This window comes from Elephas maximus, chromosome 2, assembly GCF_024166365.1.
Source record: "Elephas maximus indicus isolate mEleMax1 chromosome 2, mEleMax1 primary haplotype, whole genome shotgun sequence".
NCBI classification, from domain to species: Eukaryota; Metazoa; Chordata; class Mammalia; order Proboscidea; family Elephantidae; genus Elephas; species Elephas maximus.
This window is the reverse complement of record NC_064820.1, coordinates 45235092-45241091: the sequence shown is the minus strand read 5'-3', so window position 1 is coordinate 45241091 and position 6000 is coordinate 45235092. Positions and strand designations below refer to the sequence as shown.

Genomic DNA, 6000 nt, shown 5'->3' with positions numbered 1-6000 from the left:
ATGTCAGGAGTAAAGGCAGCCCTTTGTTCAAAGGCCCCAAGGGGCTAGGTGGACTCCGTGTGCCACATCACTCGAAGTGGCAATCCAGGGAACGGATTTGTGAGATGAAGCTCGGTGGAACCCACCCCTTTCCTCCGGAGTTTCCCTTTCCTGTCCTTATTTGCACCACCCCCTCCCCGCCACCCGGCCGAGGCTTTTTATGTAGCCTGCACTCCTCCTCCTTCCTTTAGTTGGCTTGCCCGGCGATCGCCCCCAGCTGGTGGGGCTCGGGGAGCCGGAGGGAGCCGGGTCCTCGGCGTGGCAGCCGCTCGAGTTAATAAACAGTTAAGTTTGGAAGACTCAGCAGACACGTTGAGGGGGAGTTACCAAGCCCAGGCAGCAAAAACATCCCGGCACATTCCTGGGGAGTCCTCAGCTGCCAGCATCTGATTAGAACCATATCTCTCGCCGGGAGTGGCTGCGCGGCTTCGAGGCTCCCGGCCCGGCGGGTACTTAAGCTGAGCCCACGGTGTCCGCTGCTTACAGCCTGGAGGCTCCGGGGACCGCGGAGTCATGCTCGCATCGCAGGGGCGCTAGCTAGCGTGTAAGTAGCTTCGGACGCCTTCTTCCCTTTGGCTCCATTTTTTGAGACCTCCATCCCTCCTTCGCTTTTTTTCCCTTTGGGGTGCAGAGCTCGGGCTGTGGGGAATTTTAGACACAAGCTAGTGCACTTGGGGCCACGAGCCGTTTTGTAGCCCGACATAGGAGGAATGCTTCCACTGAAAACACTTACCTTGGGGATCTGGCTGCAGATGTATCTAGCTTGACATTCCACCAGCGCCTCCTTTTTGTGTGTGTGTCAGTGTCTGTGTGCTAGTTTAGAAGCTCTGCGGCCAGTCCTCGGAGGACGCTGGCGTGGCTGCTGACCGCCTCATTAACTCCGCAAAGGGTGCCTATTTGTGCCGCGTGACAAAGGCTGGGGACCTGCTGGTTTGTGCCCATAAGAAGCTTTTTCCTGGTAACTGACAACATGTAGCATTAATGTGAACTTTGTCTTAAACCGGCATTCCTAAGAAAGTATCTGCCCAGGGGACTGAACAAACTTGTTTTAAATCCCCAAAGCAGGGAGCGTTTAAACAAACGGTGCTTATCTTCTTGCCCTAAAACTGGCTGAAAAGATTAAGAATTCTAGGAAAGGGGGAATAAAATGAATGGGTTAAAACCATGGAGCTCCAGTAACATAGCGGTTTTCATAGCATAGAGCTGACTCTGTTATTTGTTTCTGCTGTCTCTCTCCCTTGACTTAATTCCTAGCCTGGAATTCAGGTCCTTAGTAAGTTGCAGCAGTGAGCTGTTTGAGTCAAAAGGGAAATTTAACTGGATTTAAAACACTTAAAGATTCTGGATGTTATCTCCACCACCCCTCCACCAACACACACACACACACACAAAACATACTTTTTCCTCTTTCTTTTTAGTTTGTGTTTGGAAGGAGAAGAGCCACTCTGTAAAATGAGAAGAGCAGAACAGAAACAAGCTTCCAGACACATGGAAAGACTTAAAAATTATAGCAGGGCAACTTCATGAATAGTAAATGTTGCTATTGCACTATAAAGTGACTTAATGAAAAAATTTCTGGCCTTAATAAGGCAAAAGAGGAGGGTGGGAGGGGGTGTTGTGGGAGGAGGTAGGACATGACTAACTCAAGTAAAATGGCAAAGGAAAGGAGGCAACTACACAAACGCCTCGGAGATGAGTGATAAGGCTCTTGGAATGACTTAATGGGTTAGATCATTGATCTTCCTTACAGTTTTGAGGTTGGCTCCCCACACAAAAGCATCTATCAGCTGTTGGGGAAGGGGGAACTAGCTTGGGATGGAGGAGCACTGCAGCTACCAAATGGCTTGCCTCTGACACTTCCTTTGCAAGGCCTGCTTCTCAGACCAGCAGCCGGACCTTGATTAGGCTGTTCTTTTCTGGCTGAGTGCCCCACCCACCCCAGGTTCTGTTGCCCCTCTCATGAGTGGGTGATGGACTTCAATCACACTGTAAAGTTTATCACCTTGTGAATAATCTTTTGGGGAAGGCCCTTTTTGGTGAAGTGCTGGGTATATGGAAATAAACAATGCTGTAACTTAATACAACATGGACAGACAATGTGGAACGTCTCCTAGAGAAAGCACAAAGGACACCTAGTGGGCTTCACCAATGTGTATTTCTGGAGCAGATTCCTTCTTCCAAATTCCTTATTGGTTTTCCTCTAAGGCAGACTGGATTCTTTTTCCTGTTGTTGAAAATTTAACTTCCTCTTTCCCTTCCCACTCTCTACCTTATTCCTTCTTATCATAATGACTGCCCTAGGAACCATTTACCCACCTACATTTCAGCGTATGACCAGAACAAGAATATGGTAGGGGAATGTCGTCCAACTTTGAGCTATGACCTATGTGTACTGTCCTTTCTGGTGATTTTGGACACAGAGGATCTTCAGCTGTGGATGTAGAGGAGGGAAGGAATCCACAGCATTTGTTAAAAGACCTTAGTTTGTTAAGGGCAGAATCCAGAGTTTGTATCTCTACTTAAGACTTTCTAGGGTTTTAGATTAAACCAAAAGTCCAAATTCCTATGCATTAGACCTATGTGTTCCCTTGCTTCAAAGGTTGAATAGCTTTCAGTCACTTTGTCCAGCTTAGGGGGAATTGCTTTTAAGACACTTACTGGCATGAAGGTGGTACAGAGACCTCTCTGGAAGCTGCTGACCAGCTGGTTGGGGGTGATTTTTATTGGCCTGCTTGGCCATGCCTCAATTACCTGAAGAATAAGAAAGCAGTGCTGAGTGGTTCTGGGCTGGCAGGGGGCTTTGTGGAGGCAGGAGCTATTGTTGATGCAATGACTATGTGCTGCTCCATATCTCATTCTACCCCCAGATGGCCAGAAGCTTAAGCTTGTCACCATTGATATTTTTACCTATGTGGTTTTGAAGGGTTCTTGTGTTCTTCTTCTTCAGTCTCTTTTTCCCTTGAGGATTTGATTATTGCTTTGCTTAAAGACAAAGCTAAGGGGTTGAAATACTTGAGAAGGCTGCTGAAAACGGAGCTCTCCAGGGGTTTTAAGCTGCCCTAATGGTCATCAGAACAGACCTCCCCAGCCAGGAAGGCTTGAAAGCTGACTGACTGGGGAGGCTTAGGTAACTGGTCATGGAACATATAAGGCTTTCTCCCCTTCAAACAGAACCAGAATGGGAACCAGATTGGCAATATGAAACACCTGAGGAACAGGATGTGGGATTTTAGAATTCTCTCTGGAGCTGCTATGTAATTCTAAAGTTGAAGCTGTGCCACTGAATTGCACAGAAGTAGGACTTTTTTTTTTTTAGGACAAAGTCACATTTGGATGAAATGGCTTTAACTTCAGATCTGTGTGTTTAAAACTCGTTGCCACTGAGATGATTCCAAATCATAGCAACTGTACAGGACAGACACCCCCATAGGGTTTCCAAGGCTGTAATCTTTCTCCCGTGGAGCGCCTGGTGGGTTCAAACCTCCTGACCTATCGGTTAGTAGCCTAGCACTTGAACCACTGCTCCACCAGGGCTCCTTATGTGTGTTTAGGGAAAACCTAACTCATAGTAACGTATCCTGAATGTATTAATAGTGTGAATTGGAAGTAAAGCAAGCTACGACATCGCCTTTTCTTAAAAAAAAAAAAAAAAAATTACACTAATTGCTGATGAGGGGGACAAGTGGTGCTGTGTATGGACACCAAGGGCTAGCACTCACACGTCAGCTTCTGTCTCCCACCTAGCACAACTGGGTAGTTGTTGACAGCATGCATGGGCTCTGGCGTCCCACTGCCTTAGGTTCAAATCCCAGCTTCACCGCTGCTGGCCACATGACCTTGGGCAAGTTTACTGAACCTCTCTGTCCTTCAGTTTTCTTATCTGGGGAGAATAATAGTACCTACCCCAGGGTTGTTAGAAAGAATGTTAATCTAATATGCTTAGAGTACCTGATTCTATCTGACTTGGAAACCTATGGCTTTTTGTTTTTTTGCCATTAACAACTGAATTATATGTGTTTGTGAAAGGTCAAGGCAAACAGAGAATTTCTTTGTCAAAATTGGACACCACTTGCCTACCTGAAAAATGTTAATCATTCAAGCACTTAATAGTAACAATGTTGGTACATTTGCCCATGCTCACTAGCCAGAAGAGACATGGCGGTACTCTCTGTTCTCTGCATTTTCCTTTGGTCAAGTTGACCTTCTAAGCTAAAAGCAATAAACTGAGGCACTAAGCTAGAAATAAAAATTTTCAGAGTGAGTGTGGCCCACACTATCCTTGCCCACATAGCTGGGCAGGCTGCCGTGGTTACTCCCCTTCCTGCATCCTTCTCCTGCCCTGGGAGGAAGCTTGCCATTCCAGGGTAAGGAGGAGAATCTGAATAAATGGCTGAACAAAGTTTTTAAATGAGCCAAAGTCTTTACCTACCTTACTCCCCACCCCACCAAACTTAATTTAATCCTAATACTTAATTTTCTTACCCTTGCTAGTAGAAAACCTTCTTTTCTTCCATCTCTACACAGCAGAATATTAGGGCTTATGCGATTTCAGGAACATGAGAGCTATTGTCTCAATACAGAAGCACACTGGCAATTTTTCTCTACTACCATCACAAGGAACCCTGGTGGCGCAATGGTGAAGCACTCAGCTGCTAGCCAAAGGTCAGCTTTCGAACCCAACATCAACTCTTCAGGAGAAAAGACTTGGTGATCTGCTCCGGTAAAGATTACAGCCTGAGAAATCCTATGAGGCAGTTCTACTTTGTCCTATAGGGCAATATGAGTTGGAATGGACTCCAACGCACACATGAACAAAAACAACCATCACAGTATATTTCAGGAAAGTAACCTTTAACTGCCTCAAGCTGGCCTGAATTCTGAGTGAGTAGGACAGGCTGGGTGAGTGTTAGGCTGTGTGGAAGTTAGCAGAAAGCAGAATGTAGACTGACACTTGCAGGTAGCCACAGTGTGAAGGAGGTGGGTAGAATAGAATAGCAATCCTAGAAGGCTGGGTTTGAAATACTTTCAACCTGGAAGAGATTTGAGTCATGCATATATGGTCGAATATTTTGGATAAAATGCTAACCGGTTTCTCCCCAGCGCTATCATGCAAGGAAATGCTCTGGAACAGACTTAGAGCTTTGTGACAGATGAACTGCCTTAACTTCTTATTTAACAATTAAATTAATTCAGTCTTTCAAGATTGGACTCTTAGTTAGCTTGGAGTGTATTTCATGGCTCTAGAGAAATCATCTTAGAGAGTGTGGACCCCAGACCAGCAGCATCAGCATAACCTGGGAACTTATTAGAAATACAAATTCTTGGTCCCCACCCCAGATCTACAGACCAAAACTCTGGTGGTAGGGTCGAGTCTTCTGTGTTACAGCAAGCCCCCCACGTGATCTATTGTTGTCAGCGGCCGTCAAGCCAATTCCGACTCACGGCTACCCCATGTGCTACAGAGCAGAAACCATAGAGTTTTCTTGGCTGTAATCTTAATAGAAGTAGATCACCAGGCCTATCTTCCAAACAGCCAACCTTTAGGCCACCAGTCAAGCACACCAAACCATTTACACCACTTAGGAAACTTCCCACATGACCCAAGAATAACTTTATGGAAAACATGACAAAGTATTTAAATTCTTACAGTCATGAAAATCATAAAGCAAACACATTTAAACACAGTTTGGTTTAACTGAATCTTAGGATGCAGAAATATTAAAAAAAAAAAAAACCCACAGATAAACACATGAACATTGGACATTTTCCCCACTATTCCATATGTTGCTTCCTTGATTCTAGAAAAATTGATACAGTCCTTAGTTTTATCTTAATGCTTCATTTCCAGGTCCTTCTCTAGCACTGGGGTTTTTAAAGAACATAATTCATCTCCATTTATTAGAGAACTATCCCAGCTGCTTCATTTACAAAAAGATTCCAGGAAACTAGATCATTATGCTT

General features: G+C 45.1%; 1 protein-coding gene across 1 annotated transcript in view; it reads left to right on the top strand.

Moving 5' to 3' along the window:
* Positions 1 to 220: 220 nt before the first annotated feature.
* The window catches only part of DAB2 (DAB adaptor protein 2), a 56264-nt gene continuing 50484 nt past the window's right edge, over positions 221 to 6000 (top strand). Inside the window, exon 1 of the mRNA XM_049862793.1 lies at positions 221 to 583. The gene's annotated coding sequence lies outside the window, so the exon portion shown is untranslated. The remainder of the gene's footprint in view (positions 584 to 6000) is intronic.